Raw genomic sequence first — 19,102 nt, 5'->3', positions numbered from 1 at the left:
GAAGGGCATCAACTCCGTTGCTTTTCACGCCCTTGTTATTCAGAACCCCACTTCCGTTAGTGACACCTCATCACGACTTGCCAACGACTTGCCACGATCTGCTCCTTTCGTCTTCCACGCGCCTCCTGCGACGCTCACCTTACCGACAACGACCAATTGGGAGCTCTCATCCGCATCATTGTGCGAGAGGAGCTTCACGGTCATGCTCCGGCCAACACCGCCATTGCGTCTTTGCGCGCTCCTCTTCCCAATTTGCGCGAGAACATTAAAGAAGAACTGGCGTCCATGCCCAGTGTCGCACATGCCCGGTCCCCTGCGCCTGTTTGTGCACCTTCTTACGCCGAGATTGCTTCGCGGCCTGCGGTCTCAGTTCCGTCTGCACCTACCACCGTTGTCTGCGACCACCTGGCCTCGATGGCAGCGAAGGCCCCCGTGCAACCATAAGACTCTACTTGGCGCCCTTCCCGCCTAGTATGTTTCTACTGTGGCATACGTGGTCATATCTCACGTTTCTGCCGCCGGCGCCAGTATGATGAACGACGTGGCTAATCCGCCTATGAGAGAGACTATGTGCCCAGATCGGACGCCTACGTTCCAAGACCCTATATATCCTCGTCGCTTCGCTCGCCCTCACCTCCGTTGTCCCAAAACATGTCCCGGTCTTCTCGCTCACCCCGTCGTCGTTCACCGTCTCCATTCCGTCGTACTTCATCGCCCCTGCGTCCTGCCTCCACTTCTTTCGACAACCATCCGGAAAACTAGACGCTGCGGTTTTATTGCGATAGCAATTATATGGACACTTCAACCGGATTTCTGCCGTCGGCGTCGCCGTCGTCGTCGCCATCGCCGTCGCCGTGAGGTTCCCTATAGATAAAATCTTCGCCGCGTGCCGTATGCCCGAGCGGAAGCGTGCGGGGACGCGCGCTATCACGGAGAGCGAACGCACTCAAACTCCCACGCGCAAGCAAGGAAGCGGGAAGCCAGCGCCGGAGGGAGCAGGGGGTGGGGGGGCGCACTTCCACTCTGCCAACAACCGCGCTCGTCGCTCGCTCGCACCGTCTCTTATCTCCACACGGCTATGACCTTTATGCGCCGTGCATTCGCCGCTCAGTTTCCGTTGAAGCGATAGACCGCACGTACCTTCGCCGCTGCGGCGTATCGGCTTGCTGCCAGAGTTTTGACGGTCGTTGTCTGCAGTCATTCAGTGTGATCTATTCATGTTTGTTTGTGCGCGCTCACACCACGCTTGTTCATTCAGTTAGTAATAGTCGGACCACATTTTCCAACGCACGCTACACAAGCAATGCTGCCCAGATCGGCAGTGCAGCACTACAGGTGTGTCCCTTCGCACGCGCTGCCCACGGGAAGCGCTTCTCATCAACACCAGCGTTTCACACGCGCCTTCTCGTGGTCATCGAGTCTCTCTTCATGTCGGTCTACTTACGCCGCAGCACTCCTGCTTACTTAATCAGCTCATGTTTACTACAATTCATATTGCTACCAAAGCCGCTCACCTTACTTCGTATGACATTGCTGTGTTGCTATCGCATTCATTGCTTCGCCCTTAGGGCGAAACTGTGACATTTTTTTGGAGGAGAAACTGCTTGTTTGCGAACTGTCCCAATTCCTCCTGCTCGCCCGACTAATTTACTCGCTGTTTGTGTGGCAGGTGTTTCTGTCGACGCTCTTATTTACACTGGCACCGCCATCTCTTTTATTGATCGCGAACTATGCTTCTGCCTACGAAAAGTGCAAACTCCGTTATGTTGGTCCGGTCTTATGTGGCGCCAATGACAGTCCGATTTACCCTACCTGACAGTGTACGGCTCGTGCCCTCATCGACGGAATTCACCATCATATACAGTTTACTGTGCTTTCGTCGTGCGCTCATCCGATCATCTTTGGCTGGGATTTCTTGTCAGTCGCATCTGCTGTCATTTCGTGCGGACAACCACTCATACATATTACGGACACCAAGCTCTCTGACGCTGCCGATTTCTGGCCGCCCCACCTTGTCACAGCGGCAGATTTTGTTCTTCCACCCGGCCAAGCCCGCATTCTCACCGTTAGATCAAGCGACAATATCGACGGCGACGCAGTGGTTGCCCCTTCTCAGCGCTGCATTTTTCGGGGAGTCGCCATGGCTTCTTGTCTAGTGCGTTTCTCACGCGGCTGCGCCAGTCTGACCACCTACAACACGACATCAGAGCCACTTCTGCTTCCGGAGTGGTCCACTGTTGCCATGCTTATCGACGCAGCACCAGTATGTGTCGTCACTGCTTCGCCTGTTTCCTCCTTCGCCGAGTGTACGCCCACGGATGGTTCACCCAGTGCTATCAGGGCCACTGTGAGTTCAGATCTGAGCCCAACTCAGACTGATGCCTTGCTGATCATCTTAAGGAAACACCAACCTTGCTTTGACGTCTGTTCGGATGGCTTGGGTAAAACAACCATGGCCGCTCATCACATCGAAACCGACGGATCCCGCGTCATTCGTCGCCGCCCTTACCGTGTATCGTCTGCTGAACGGAAAGTTATAGAAGACCAAGTCAATGACATGCTCGCACGGAACGTTATAAGGCCTTCAGCAAGCCCTTGGTCATCTCCCGTTGTCCTAGTAAAAAAAAGGATGGTTCGGTACGCTTTTCCGTCGATTATAGGGCACTAAACAAAATTACCCGTAAGAATATATATCCTATGCCCCGCCCCGTATTGACGATGCTTTGGATACCTTACAAGGTGCCGAATACTTTTCGAGCCTCGACTTGCGTTCTGGACATTGGCAGATCCCGATGCATGAGCCCGACAAAGAGAAGACGGCCTTTGCAACACCTTATGGCCTTTTCGAATTCAACGTAATGCCTTTTGGTCTGTGCAATGCGCCAGCCACATTTGAACGAATGATCGATACCGTACTACATGGCCTCAAATGAAAAACCTGCCTATGTTAGCTTGACGACATTGTCATCTTTTCGTCCAGTTTCTCCCAGCACGTAGAACGTTTAGACGACGTTCTCACGTGTCTAGCCAAGGCCGGTCTCCAGCTCAATACTAAGAAGTGTCGATTTGCGAGCCGCAGCATCAATGTATTAGGTCACGTGGTCAGCAAGCACGGCATTGAGCCAGATCCCGACAAAGTCGCTGCTGTACAGAATTTCCCAACACCAACCACACCTAAAGACCTTCGCAGCTTTCTCGGATTAGCGTCGTACTTCCACCGCTTTGTCCGTGGCTTCGCGATTATCGCAGCTCCTCTTCATAAACTCCTGACCACGACCACACCCTTTTCCTGGACGGATGAGTGTGAAGCCGCCCTTCAGACCCTCAAGCGGTGCCTCACATCAGGACCGGTGCTTCGTCACTTTGATCCCACAGCCTCTACAATCCTACACACTGACGCAAGTGGGCATGGGATAGGCGCTGTCCTGCTGCAGCGGAAACACGCGTCTGAAGAGCAAGTCTTGGCCTACGCGAGTCGTACTCTTTCTCCTGCTGAGCGAAACTATACTATCACTGAACAAGAATGCCTCGCCATCTTATGGTATATACAAAAGTTTTGCCCCTATTTATATGGCTGCCAATTCACAATTGTGACTGTTCACCATGCTCTGTGTTGGTTGTCCTCCCTGAAGAATTTGTCCGGACGCCACGGCCGTTCGGTTCTGCGTTTGCAGGAGTACGACTACACTGTCAAATATAGGTCTGGCAGGCAACATCAAGATGCTGACGCTTTATCTCGTTGCCCGCTGTCGCCAAATACACGTGTCACCTTCCCTCCGTTCGGCACCGCCCAGCTAACCTACCACAACCATGGCCCCGGTACGGGTCGTGACCTCGGTCAACATTCTGTCCTCAGAAGACCTCGCCTCCCTCCAACGTGCAGATACGTACTGCCGCACAATTATCGACCGGCTCACTGGCTTATCCCGTCCTCCCAACAACCGCTTAAGACGACAACTGGCACGGTTTAAACTTCATGATGTCTCATTATTGCGGCAAGTTTACCACCCTACGGGTCACCGATAGGTCGCAGTCGTCCCTCGCTCACTTCGACTGCAAATTTTACAAGCTTTTCACTACGACGCAGCGGCTGGCCACTTAGGATTTCATAAAACCTACGACCGCATTAAGACTCGCTGTTTCTGGCCTGGCCTATCTACCAGTGTTTCCAAGTACGTCAGTTCGTGTGCGTCATGCCAACATCGAAAACGTTCGACCTCTCTTCCCGCCGGCCCTTTACAACCATTGCCGTGCCTTCCGTTCCATTTGAATTCATGGGCATCGATTTATGCGGAACCCTTCCGCTTACACCCGCGGGTCAGCGCTGGAGTGCCACCGCCGTGGACCATCTCACTCGCTACGCCGAGACGACAGCTCTTCCTTCTGGTGCGGCCTCTGAGGTCGCCGAGTTCTGAGTTCTGAGGTCGCGGCCTCTGAGGTCGCCGAGCCATTATCTTGCGCCACGGTGCGCCTCGTGTTCTTCTAAGTGACCGTGGCAAGACATTTCTTTCTCAGGTTCTTGCAGAAGTCCTGCAAGCCTCAAACACCATCCATAAGACCACCTCATCGTACCATCCCCAGACCAATGGTCTTACCGAGTGTTTCCATCGAACTCTGTCCGACATGATCTCCATGTATGTGAAACCCGACCACACAAACTGGGACACTATACTTCCTTTCGTCACGTTTGCATATAATACTGCCGTTCAACGTACAACAAACTAAAGCCCTTTTTTCCATGTGTACGGCCGTGCACCGTCTTTTGTTTTGGACACCACCTTTCTCTCTACGCCTTCTGTTCCATCCACATCTCTACCAGAAGAGTTCGCCGCCCGCGTCGCCCACTGCCGCGAAATTGCGCGCGCCCACACCGCGACCATTCAGGGCAAGAGGAAAGTCCGTTGTGATGCGACCCGTCGTGTCATTTTGTTCCGCCCAGGCGACGAAGTGCTCCTGTGGACACGTGTCCTAGTGCCAGGGCTCTGTGAAAAATTTCTTCACTGGTACCGTGGCCCATATACCGTGCCGTGAACTATCGCGTAGCTCCTGTTACCTCGGTTACTGACCGCCGTTGCCGCAGCACTGAAATTGTTCACGTCTCTTGCCTGAAGCCGTATCTTCGGCGTTCCGACCGTTTCTGACTCGTTGCCTTACCGGCCGCTTTCGTGAGGGGGGGGGGGGGGGAGTCAGTGTGAGTGCTAACTGTGCTCTTCATGATCGTCTTCATGTGTATATACCCATCCTCATAATCATCATCATTTTGTCGGGTTGGTGTTCTTGGGCTGTCTCGCGCTGTGTGACAATACAAGAGCTCTGCCTTCGTCCCGGGCGTCGTCTCACAGTATGTATATATCTCGAGTGGGGGGCAAACCGCTGACCATCTAACCCCGTCTCTCTCTCTCTCTCTCTATATATATATATATATATATATATATATATATATATTGTACTGTGCAATAAGGAGTAGCGGGGATGTGGCTATGGGAGCGAGAATGACGACGAGAGATAAACCTTGTTTCTCCCAATTCACCCCAGGCACCGCCTCCGGTCGTCTGTCCTGGCGCGCCACGCCAACTGGATCCTCCCATATTCAATGGCACTGACGATCATGACGTAGAGGACTGGCTGTCACTGTACAACCGAGTGAGTGCCCACAACAAATGGACTAAAGTTCACAAGCTTGGTTACGTCCCATTCTACCTTTCCGGCGTCGCCCATTGTTGGTTCCAGAACCATGAGGCTGACTTTACCACCTGGACAGCTTTCCGAACGACACTTCAAGAGGTCTTCGGTCGCCCTGCTGTGCGCAAACTTCGAGCTGAACAACAGCTTCGCTGCCGTGCCCAACGAAAGGGCGAAACCTTTACCAGCTACATTGAAGATGTAGTTGATTTTGCCAGCGTATCAACCCATATATGACCGAAGATGACAAGATCAAGAACATCTTGAAAGGCATAGAAGATGACGCCTTCCATATGCTCTTGGCGAAAAATACTCAGACGGTCAACGACTTCCTGACGCTTTGCCAGAGCTATGAAGAGCTGCGCAAACAACGGCTTTCTACCCGCCGAGCCCTCGCTCCGGACGTCGCGCTTTCAGCTCTGAGTGACGGTGTCAGTGCTACTTGCATTTCAGAGATCTTCGACCAAATCAAGCAATTTTTACGAGAAGTGGCACGCCAACTCTCTCTTCTGCCCGCCAGTCAAGCGTCAGAGTCGCCCTTGTCTCCCGATCTCCGTCAGGTGATACAGGAACAAGTCGTTAACGCCGCCCCCCTTGCTCATCAGCCGCCTCCTACGCCTGTTCCACTTACGTACGCTGCCGTTGTCGCGAATCCAAGGCCCCCGTCTGCAGCTATTCAATCGCGACCTATCAACGCCTTTCCCTCACCTCCGCATTTAGCTGCAGCATATGCCCCTACAAGCAGCTACTGGCCGCCACAGCAGCCTGTACGCCCACCTCGCCAATATCTCCATCAGTATCAGCCCGCTGCTGTCAATCCATGGCGCACCCACGACAACCGCCCTAGCTGTTATTCGTGCGGCCTGCCTGGGCATGTAGCACGGTTTTGCCGCCGGCGCGGATGGTATCCTTCAGATTCTCCGAGGGCGCAAAGCAGCGGTTTTGACTCTCCGTTCCGTTCCGCTCCTGCCGCTCAGCACTTCGAAGCCTCACCTCCTGCTTCCCGCACCTTCAATACCCGTCGGTCTCCGTCACCCCGTCGGCGTTCTCTGTCGCCGCTTGTCCGTCGCCCTGAAGCTATCCGAGAAGAAAACTAAGGAACCCAGTTCCGGAGGCAAGAACTGCGATCTCAACGAACTTCTGAAGCCCTAATTTATTTCCTGCGAACGGCCTCGAAGTTTATGCAGAAGACATTGCCGTTCATGCGCTTGTAGACACGGGAGCAGCAATATCAGTGATTTCGAACCAGCTTCGTCTTCAACTAAGAAAAGTCGCGACGCCATATTCGGCCGTTTCATTACGCACCGCAAGCGCTGCGCTGATTGAACTCTTAGGGAAGTGTACCGTGCGCATTGTTATAAGTGGAACTTTATACCGTGTTGAGTTCGTTGTTCTGCCTCGCTGCTCCCATGCCATGATTTTAGGATGGGACTTTCTGTCATCTCATCATGCCGTTATTGATTGTGCCCGTGCGGAACTCGCTCTGTCGCCATTCGGCCACCACGCTTTTGAAGATACTGACGACGCTTCCGGTCGTGTGTTCGTCACCGCCGACACCGAGATTCCTCCACACTCTGCCGCACTTGTACCCGTTTCCTGCGTTCGGTTTTCCGACTGTACTGTTCTTTTGACGCCGTCTAAACTTGTTGCTCACCGTCACCCCTTCATGCTTCCTTTTGCCCTTGCCGTTCGACAAGGTTCCAGCGCACTTCATGTCTCGAACCTGTTTCCTTGCCCTGCTAGCCTTTACGCCAGAGGCCGTATCGTGTATCCGCCACGAAGCGTGGCGTCATCGCTGAGCACGTTGGAGACATGCTCCAACGCGGTGTCATACAACCTTCGCACGGTCCACAGGCTTCTCTTGTAGTGCTTGTCAAAAACAAAGATGGCACAATTCCCTTTTGCGTGGACTACCGGCGCCTCAATAAGATCACCAGAAAGGACGTTTATCCACTACCCCGCATTGACGACGCGCTAGACTGCCTCCAGACTGCCGAATTCTTCTCATCTTTAGACTTACGATCCGGGTACTGGCAAGTGCCAGTGGCTGAGTCAGACCGTCCAAAAACGGCCTTCATCACACCCGACGCTTTATTTGAATTGACCGTGATGCCATTTGGCCTGTGTAACGCGCCTGCCACATTTGAAAGAATGATGGACAACATCTTGCGTGGCCTCAAATGGCAGATGTGCCTGTGTTATCTGGATGACACCGTTGTCTTTTCACCGGACTTTCCTTTTCACTTACTTCGACTTGAACGCGTTCTCAAATGCGTCGCCCATGCTGGCCTCCAGCTTAACTTGAAGTGTCTCTTCGCTGCTCGGCAGCTGGTCATCATCGGCCATGTCGTGTCGAAAGAAGGTGTACTCCCTGATCCGGCGAAACTACAAGCTGTTGCCCAGTTTCCACAACCAAAGACCTTGAAATACGTGCGCAACTTCATTGGCTTAGCGTCATACTTCCGCCGTTTCATCCGCAATTTCGCCATGATAATAGCACATTTAACGCAGATTCTTGGTGGTGACCACAACCTTTCGACCTGGTCACCGGATTGCGATGCCGCATTCACGAAGCTGCATCGTCTCTTGACGTCTCCCCCAATCCTGCGCCATTTCGACCCAAGCGCTTCAAAGAAATCCACACGAATGCCAGTGGCGTCGGCCTTGGTGCCGTTCTCGCTCAGAGAAAGGCTGGTTTCGATGAGTACGTCGTCGCCTTCGCCAGTCGTGCGCTCACTAAACCTGAATCGAACTCTTCTGTAACTTAAACAGAGTGCCTGGCTATAATTTGGGCCATAAACAAATTCCGCGCGTATCTCTATGGTTGCCCATTTGACGTGATTACTGATCACCATTCGCTCTGCTGGCTGTCGTGCTTAAAAGAACCATCCGGTCGTCTTGCTCAATGGGCGCTTCGACTGTAGGAGTACGACATTCGAGTGCTGTACCGTTCTGGCCGAAAACACTCGGATGCGGATGCCTTGTCTCGTTCGCCACTAACAGACGAGGTTCCCTCCCCGAAGGCCCCATTGTCCGAGTATTCCCTTGCTGCCACGGATATCCTTCTGGAGCAGAAGAAAGACCCTTGAATTTTGTCAATGCTCAGTTTCTTGTCCACCCCATCGACAACCACTACCAATCTCGCCTTACGTCGCCAAGCACATCACTGCTCCTTTCGTGACGGGCTCTTGTACCGTCGTAAGTACCTCCCGGACGGCCGCAAATGGTTGCTTGTCATCCCTCGGCATCTACGTTCGGATATTTGTGCAGCGTTCCACGACGATCCCCAGTGCGCACATGCTTGTGTACTAAAGACATACGCGCGTCTACGCCTTCGTTACTACTGGTGAGGGATGTATCAATTTCATCCGTCATTATGTCTGCCCTGTCTCGTTTGCCAACACCGCAAAGATCCCCCTCGTCGTTCAACCGCTCCATTGCAGCCTTTGCCTTGCCAAGCATGTGCTTTTGATCGAGTGAGTATCGACATTTATGGACCTCTGCCTACCACATCAGACGGCAACCGCTGGGTAATCGTGGCCATCGACCATCTTACACGCTATGCGGAAGCTTCCCCTTTGTCCAGCGCTTCCGCACGTGACGTCGCCTGGTTTCTCCTGCGCCACATTATCCTACGCCACAGAGCTCCCAGGGAATTACTCAGTGACAGAGGCCGCGTCTTCCTCTCCGACGTCATCGAGGCTCTTCTCAAAGAATGCCGCACTATTCATCGCACCACTACTGCAGACCATCCGCAGACGAATGGCATGACCGAGCGATTTAATCGAACTCTTGGTGACATGCTGGCCATGTAGGTTGCATCTGACCAAACCAAATGGGACCATGTTCAACCATTTCTGGCCTACGCTTATAATACCGCCACGCAGACTACCACGGGATTTTTGCCCTTCTTTCTCCTGTACGGACGCGAACCTTTTTCCACAATGGACACTATCCTTCCATACCGCCCTGACAAAACCGAAACCACTACCAGGGTCCTTCAATACTTTTCTCCTGGTCATGAAACTCCCGCGTAACGCTATGGGAGAGTTTCACATAGCGCCCGCAGTTGCGGCGCCGCGGCGCTCGCGTCGCTAGAAGGGCGACGGGGACGGCGGCCGCTGCCGCCGGAAAGCGGAGTATCGGCGCGGCGTGCTATTGTGCGTGGTTGTTTTTTGTTTCGTCCGAACGTGTCTCTCAATGTAGCGACATCGACACTTCGTAATTCACCATAGCAGTGATGCCTAACACTTGCTGTGCGGCAGGCTGCCGCTCCGGATACAAGGGCGTCGACGAAAAAGTCTCCTTATTCTGTTTGCCAGCCAACCCGGAACTACGCGACAGGTGGGAGTAAACCCGCGACAAGAAACTGCCTGGTTCTCGTTTGAATCGAAGTACTTTCGCTTGTGCGAAAACATTTTGATGCCGGAGATATTATTCGTGCGGACGTGTGTACAGTGAATGGAAGCGTTGTGTCACTGCCACGCGATCGACCCAAACTGGTAGAAGACGCCATTCCGAGTATTTCCTAGGCGTACCTGTGTACTTGTCTAAGCCCAAAGAACGTTCGCATGCACCGACACGGCGCCCACCTGCAAAAAGGCGGCGAGCGGTATCTTCAAACTGCGCTGAAGCCGAAGTTGCGGCCGTCTCAACTGCAGACGTCACCGATGAAGTCAAAGAAAAAATTCACGGTTATTCTGGTACACACCTTTGGAGTATGCTACTTGCTCACTACGCAGGAAAGCTGGCATCACTCTCATTACGAAATTCGTTCTTGGTCACTATTTACAGATGAAGTACGAATTGTAAATCGCCTTGGCGGTGCTGATGCAGAGTACCTAACACAGCACACCGTTTGCTTTGCCTCAGAGCTGCAAAGGGTGAAGGCCCAACTTCGCAGGGTGAGGCAACAACTTCATTCGTGTCAGCGGAAGCTCGCAAAAGCGGAGGCGCAGGCAAATGAAAAACAGGGCATGCAGGAAACCATCCAGAAGCTATCGGGCCGCGAGAAGCTCATTATAGATCACTGCATCATGAAGGCAAACATGAAGTCAACGAATTCAGTGCGGTAAGGCTCCATTCCTGATGATTTTTTTTTCTACAAACCGCGACAGTGTCTGTGTTTTAGAGGTTTACTTGAAGCGCGGCATTTGTAATGAACGTGCTTACTTTTTGCTTAATGATCCAAACGAAAAAGTGATAGCGCTGACTAAAATGAAGATGGGCCACGCCTACTCTTATAAATGCAAGATCTCTTTCAGGATAAAGAACCTACTGCTAACCAGGTAAACTTTTTAATAACACACACCAAAACAACTTGCAGAGTAGCTGTGCACTGTGTGGAAATGTGATGATTGTCTAGCCATTTGATGCTAATAGCATACACGTCTCGTTTTAAATGCAGTGAAGATCTATTATGATTTCTAGTGTATGAAATTTCTCACTCATGCCATTCACTGAGTGATAGAGCAAGATATTTATGTTTCAGATTGATACCCTGGTAGTTCTTTTGGACGATATACTACTGGAGCCGGCTGAGTGCCTGCAAGATATCAATCGTCCGGAGTCAACGAAGGACTGCATTTTGGACTACATTGGTGGCTAGGTTGCATGAATGTTTGCTAAAATAAGCTGCAAGGACTGCCTCCAAACACTGAGGAGCACCTCCCGAGAGCCAAGTGCACTGACCGAAATAAAGACTAGGGGATTTTTTCAAGTGCCATCAGACCAGCTGCATTGCCTTCTGCAAATTGTGTACGAGCACCTAGAAGTGTGCACCGTGGACAATATAGCCCGTGCCAATGTCTACATGAACATTGTTGAAGACATCCTGCTGGACGACCGTACTTCGTCGGCCAGTGTTGGCTGCGCAACACATTTTGTACGCACTACGGCTGAAGTTGTGCACTTTTTTATGAAGTGCCGTTTGCATGTTTTTACACGCGAAATTCAGGAACAGACTATTTCGTGCTTGTGCTCGTTCATCCTGTCCAGCCACAGGAGGGAGGAAAGCAGCGACAAATTATTTTTCCTGGTGTTTTGTCTCATTCCCTCTATCCACCAACTTTTCTGCCAGTCTATCAAACGCAATCTTAACTGCAACCATATGTGCAGTAGTGCTTGCGGCACTTTTGATTCTTGACGCTTGCTAGTAATTACTCCCTAATAATTGTATACCATGCCCTCCATTCCGCCCTTTTACTAAGTAGACACTGTGCTGCATAGGGTAGCGGGGTTAGCACAAATCAAAATGCTATCCACAAAGACCTGCGCAAGCTTGTTTTCTGTTAGGCAGAAAAAATAATAAAAAAAATCAGGCTCTAGTTGTATTAAGAAAACTGAGTATAAAGACAAACAAGAGAAACATGCAAAAAATAATATAGTTATTCAGTTTGATCGGTAATTGTAGCATTGAATGACCTAGTGACGATGGAAGCTCCGAGCTGGTTTCAATCTGCGCTTGTATTTTTATAAAAAGACTCGGGTGGTGTTTTCGGGTGATTATAAGTGAAACGCCAACCTTTAACTGATGGTCAGTGCGACATTAAATTTGAATGGATGAAAAAAGGATACACTCGCGCAGGTTTGAACTGTTCATGTTTAAATTTGTATGGGTATAAATGCAAGAACTTTCGCTTAGAAACCGCACATATTGCCTATATCTAGCATGCGCAGTTCACAGCTGCTGCTGCAAATAGTGCCAAGATGACTTTATTCAGACGTGCCTTTTCTGCGCGCGAAATTCCCATTGGCAGCTTCGCGATGCCCCAGAATAAACAGGCAATTAACAGGGGAATAAGCGCTGCGGACCGCCAGCGCGCGGTTGGGTGCACCATAATTTCTTCCGCAAGCAACGTTACTCTGTGGGTCAGCTAAGCTTAGTCATGGCGCACTGTATAATTTAAGCATGATTTTAATCACCTATGCAGGAATCAAGAAACGTAGGTATAGGTACGAGCACAAGCGAAATTGCAACACTTGACGGGCAGCCTTGGGTGAACCATTGCTAACAATCAATGACGAAGTAATAAACAACTCGCATGCTAGCTTATTTGGTCAAGAGTAAGCACTGCTATGTTCAGTTAGCGGACACAGTGAAATAAAAATGTGGGCGAGGTGTTTTTCTTTTTTTTTTTGAGGAAACATCCACGCGAACGCGCGACTGCCCTTCCAAGCGCGGCAGATCGGTGCCCTTCTACTCACGGCGGCGCCTCTGGTGGCAGCTTTTGTCCCTATATGAAACTTCGGCGGGAGTTTCATGACCAGAAGAAAGTATTGAAGGACCCTGCCACTACCTTGTCTGAAGCTGCAGCATACGTAGAAGAATGTCGCAAGCTATCACGTATACTTACATCCGAAGACCAGCAACGCCAGAAGCACCATCGAGAAACTTCCCATGCTCCTGTATCCTATGCTCCTCGCTCGTTAGTGTGGCTTTGGGTTCCAGCCCCTACCCCAGGACTGTCACCGAAACTCGCGTCGAAGTCCAGGGCCCATACCGCGTGATCAGCCAAACGTCTCCAGTCAATTATATCGTCGAACCCCTCGAGCTATCTTTGGATCATCGCCGTCGAGGACGCGACATTGTGCATGTCCAGCGTCTCAAGCCGTACTATGATCCGTCTGTGTTGTGCTACCCCTAGGACGCCAGGACGGCTTCCTTTTCCGCGGGGGAGATAACTGTACTGTGAAATAAGGAGCAGTGGGGATGTGGCTATGGGAGCGAGAATGACGACGAGAAATATACCTTGTTTCGGTGCTCGATCGGCTGTGCTACCTCTCGCTGCTTTATCGTTCTAGTCGTGAACGCTGACTTCCCCAAGTGCTTCGTGACAATATATATATATATATATATATATATATATATATATACATATATATATTTACAGGGTGTTTCAGCGAACACTTTTAAAATTTTTTAAAGGTTGCCTGTGGCAGATAGAGCAATTCTGGTTAATGAGCTGGTCTACTCGAAGAGGCGGATATTACTTGCACAAGAATTTGAAATGCATCATGGACTGATTAACAAAACTGCGCTAATTTAGTTTTTAACTAATTACCTGATGGCCCATATTGCAATTTAAAAAAATGTAGCCATGGAGTTCGCAAGGAAGATCCAATTGGAACGAATTCTCAGGATGACACCAGTTTCGAGATATAAATTCCCGAACTTTGCAGAGAAATGCATTGGCGTTCCAGTTACTTGCTTAACAAAACGTCGCTTTATGCATTCAAGCACAAAAGTAACTGGAACGCCAATGAATTTCTCGGCAAAGTTCGGGAAATAATATTTCGAAACTGGTGTCATCCTGAGAATTCGTTCCAAGTGGATCCGCCTTGCGAACTCCATGGCTACAGTTTGTAAATTGCAACATGGGCCGTCAGGTAATTAGTTGAAAACCTGATGAGTGAATTTTTGTTCATTCGTGAATTATGCAATTAAATTTCTTGTGCAAGTAATGTCCGCCTCTTCGACCAGCTCATAAACTAGAAGTGTGCTATCTGCCACAGCCAACCGTTATGAATTTTTGAAAGTGTTCGCTGAAACACCCGATATATATATATATATATATATATATATATATATATATATATATATATATATATATATATATGGAGATAGAGGGGGGGTTAGGTGGTCAGCGGTTTGCCCCCCACTTGAGAAATATTTCGTGCGCCACTGTGTGTTGCTCACAATGCATCACATCGGCGTCATCAAACAGCTAATTCAGAAATCATGTGAGTACAATCAACCTCTCTATATGGATTTCATAGATTATTAAAAAGGCATTTGATTCAGTAGAGATACCAGCAGTCATCGAGGCAATGCGTAATCAAGGAGTGCAGGAGGCATACGTGAATACCTTGGAAAATACCTACAATAATTCCACAGATACTGTGGTTCTCCACAAGAAAAGCGGAAAAGAACCTATCAAGAAAGGGGCCGGCAAGGAGAAACAAGCTCTAAAATGCTATTCACTCCATGCTTAGAAGTATTCAAGTTATTACACTGGGAAGGCTTAGAAGTGGGAATCAAAGGCAAATGTCTCAGCAACCTTCCATTTGAAGGTGTCATTGTCTTGTTCAGCAACACTGTGGATGAACTGCAACAAATGATTGAGAACCTTAACTGAGATAGTGCAACAGTGCACTTGAAGATTAATATGCAGAAGACAAATATAATATTCTATAGCCTGGCAAGGGAAAAAGAATTCCTGATCACCAGTTAGCCTCTAGAGTCAGTGTAGGAATATGTTTATCTAGGTGAATTACTCACAGGGGACCCTGAATATGCGAAGGAAATTTACAGAATACAAATTGGCTGGACTGCATACGGCAGGCATTACGAAATCCTGACCGGGAGCTTGATACTGTCGTTGAAAAGAAAAGTGTACAGTCATTGCATTCGACTGATGCTAACATATGGGTCAGAAATGTGGAGGTTAATAAAGAAGCTCAAGAAGACGTTAATGACTGCGCAAAGAGCGATGGAACGAAAAATGTTAGGTGTAACGTTGAAAGGGCCCTGAACTACTTTTTATGCGAGTGGAGAAAGGCATTTGAAGTGAAAATAGGCTATTTCAGAAATACTTCGATGCAAAAAATAGTCGAAAACGTTCAGCAGAAGCGGCAATCAAACAATGTCTCCGCTGGGCTCCCGTTCCTTCTTAAATGCCTTGCAATGCAGGCTACGGCGGAGTGGGTGTGGCCACAACGCTCCGCCTTCGAAATTTCATTGTGGAGCACAGTTCAAATTTCAATTTGGATGTTAACGTAGACGTCACGACTTCCTATTTTAGTGCCTACGACGCGCTAAGCGTAGGCCAAAAGCGTTTGTCCTCAGCGAGCCGCAGTGCGCTTAGGGCCTATACTCGCTCAATCCTCCCGTCCGCTCCGCCCGCGTCCGCCCGCGGGTGGACATGATGCGGAGTCCGATCGTCTGGACGGGTGGACGCAACTTTGCCATCCGCATGCCTGCTCGTCTCTCATTGGCTGGTACGAGGTGGACGGTGTAGGACGTCATCACGGCAAACATGGCGTTTGCTCGAAGCGAAGCGGGGGACGCGAGGCCTAGGCTACAGCCACGTCAGAAACTGTCTATTTTACTCGTTCTTGTGATTCTTACTAGAGTTATGAAGCACCCACGGAGATAGTCATCGAAGGCAGCAAGCCCGTGTACCCTTCCAGGCCTCATCAGCGCGTGTGATCGCCGACAGAAATAGACGCAGCGCAGGAAGTGTGTTGTGTTTGCGCGAGCGTCGGAAGAAATATTTCAAGCCGTGGAGTTCGCAATTTCTTGCGCCGTGCTTCGCGGTTGCAAAGGGGAAGTCTATCACATACACGTGCGTTCCGAGTACGACACGTGCTCAGGGCGTGGAGAAGTGAAAGGTGTCCGATCGGCGCACCGAGCGTACGCGACTTGTATGTGTTCTGTGTATGCGGTTCATTGCCGCGAAGTGGTGAACGCCAGTCCTTTACAACCTTTAGAAGTGTTCACAAGATCAGTAGCAATAAGAATCGTTGCCTCATTATCGCTGTCATTCCTCGTGTGCTATACTGCGTGAGCCGTTTTGCCGCCTGCGATGCGCCGTGGTGACCGCGACCTTCGAGCTGTGTTGTTGCTGTTACGAAATGCTCGCAAGATACAAATCAGGATATATATGTGTCGCATCGGTATTATTTGCAAAAGTACACGTTTTATGCGTTGTGCGTATGCTCAGAAGTGAACTGTGCATAAGTGTTGCCGATCGCGTTTTGTTATGTAGTACCCCGATAGAGAAGCCCTATCACACCGGCCTTTTCTGCTTCGTACATGTGTCGTTTGTTTCAAAACTTGTTACTGCACTTCTGAAGATGCTTCTATCGGTGAGGGTAATTTAGGCAACTTCATAAAAATTGCATACGTCAAGACATACTGCACTGTCCTGAAATGTGGACGCGCCTGAGCACTAATGCTATCAATGCAAATTTCTAGCAGCCTTGATTTTATCATCAGTGTTGTGAATAGCAGGGATTTCTAGATTGCACAAAGTAAATAGCTTCACATTTTGTGATGCAAGCGGCTTGCATACCCAATAATGCTCACTGCTTCATTTTTGTAGGTGACTAAACAAGAGTTTGTTTGAGAAGAAAGCAGTGGTATTGTAGATGAATATGGTATAGATGAGAACTGGAGACTTCTTTATGATTAAGTACAAATCTACGTTTCCTGACAAAAAAACAATATGCATGTAAAAAAACAAAACTGCACACAGCTATAGTGATATATTGTGCTAGCAGCCAGCAGAATTGTATGAACGAAATTTTGCCCAGAGTTCTTCCTCACTGGCTAGCTATGGTCACGTTACTAATGCAGACAGAATAAGCTAAACGAAAGTTTGCCGTTACTTTGTGTATCCACCCTATGGCATTCTCTGGTTCGTGTGACCTGTTCTGGCACGAGCCTTCACTTTAATGCGAACAATATTTATCATAAGTATCAGCATTATCTGCCTCGGAAGAGCTATATTTTCTATCGTCTTGTGCATTCTGCCCACAGTCTTTACCAAATAATGTACGTTAAACTGATTTGAGCCTGCAAAGTATGTCTATTAGGTGTTTTTCCGGTGCACTTTCCTCTAGCTGTAAGCGCACTGCTGCCTATCATTCGTGGATGTAAGATGTTGGACGCTATTAGTGGCCATCTCGGTGATCTTTATTTTGCACAGGCCATGGTTGCACTCGTAACTAAACAGTTTTCAGCTGCGCGGCCATATTATGGAAAGAGGCGCCTCACCTCATCATTCATAAAACATGTTCATGGCCACAGTGCATTGCGCCTGAGAGTTAAGCTGCTATAACAATACAAAGAGTGCCTATTGTCTGTCATGAGAATATTCTCAACACAAGTTTTCACAGTTATGTCGGCATGTTATGCGATTGAAGCCAGCCAATGAGGACGAACTGGTGGCGAAATTTTCCAAGTGACTGTGCCAGCAGAATATTTGCTCCCGATGTTTTATTAGCCGCAATTTTTTAGTCAGTGTGCTGCATTTTTTTGCACAAATTTACTACCCCGCCAGATAACCTATTGTCAAACCATCAATTTTGTCCGATACACATGGACACTTCTTTATTTATCTTATTCTGGAAATGATACCTGAGTCCAGCTTAGATTAGCAACATCAGCTTAACGTATGCAGACAGTTGAGTTGATGCATGTGAGAAAAAGAAATAATTGCGTAACTAATAGTATTTAGTCCAGTAAAAAACTTATTCTTATTTACGTATTGATTCTATAAGTTTTACTGTTCATTTGATGCACACAGTAACACGTACATTGTATGTGTACATTGCGTTTACATGCATGTGTGTGAATAAAATAGCACAATTTCTAATATCAAGACATGTCGCACCAACTAGGCCCGAGGAAAGATGCTCAATACGGTATTCAGCTGATCTTATTTAAATTTTATCACGTGATGCAGTTACAACATTGCTTACCTGTATGTGGGCCAGTCAGTTTATGAACTGTATTCGCTGCATGTGAGAATGCATATTTTAGACCAATGACAGTAGCTCAGGCAGCAGCTTTTTATATAGCCTTTGACATCACTTGTTAGAGGAATCTTGTTGATTATGCCGTCTAAACAACTCGTATAAAGTTCTGTGTTTAGTATACAAGCACTGAAATACTGAACACAGCTACACTACTTTGTACACTAGTGAGAGAATACCACTGCTCATCGTTCTGTCACATGTTGTTCTTCAATCATAAATGGTGACTGCATTTGGTGTCATGAGTTCTAGGCTCATTTTCACTTCGGCCTTTCGATGAAGTGAAATCTGCCTCTTCAACAGTGAATTTAGTGGAAAGCCACCACTGAACCAATTGCGCCAAGACCAATTCCTGCAGGCTTTTGAACATTGATTGTGTGCGGAAACTATGTATGATACATCACTTCAGCTACACCAATGATCGCACAGCTGAAGCTGCTACGTATAGTTAATTCATTGATACAGGCAGAGGAAGATGTACTTATGCCACAATCACTCATCACTTGAAATGGGAATGACCCAACTCTTCGTGAGCTTTTCGGTCGCAACCATATGGCAGCACAAGGCGGAACTAAGCTGTACAATAGTGCCACCATCTCAGCTGGTTTGTCAGGATGCTCTTGCCTGCTGGTTTCTTGTTTATATTTAATAGCATTTCTATGTTATGAATTCACAGCTTTCATAACAGTTACTCCACTAATGAAGGCACTGCACACGTACCCCAACTGAAGGAGGTATCTGTAGATGTAGAGTAGAGAGAACTTATGGGTAAGTAAAAAAATATACAGGTAAAATAGGTGAAAGTATTTTCACATTAGAAGATATTCCATCCGCAATGAATGCACATTGAGAACATGCAATAAGTGCCATGTGAGGAAGA

This window comes from Dermacentor silvarum, chromosome 1, assembly GCF_013339745.2.
Source record: "Dermacentor silvarum isolate Dsil-2018 chromosome 1, BIME_Dsil_1.4, whole genome shotgun sequence".
Taxonomy (NCBI): Eukaryota; Metazoa; Arthropoda; class Arachnida; order Ixodida; family Ixodidae; genus Dermacentor; species Dermacentor silvarum.
The sequence above is the reverse complement of the archived record's forward strand: the minus strand, read 5'-3'. Positions refer to the sequence as shown.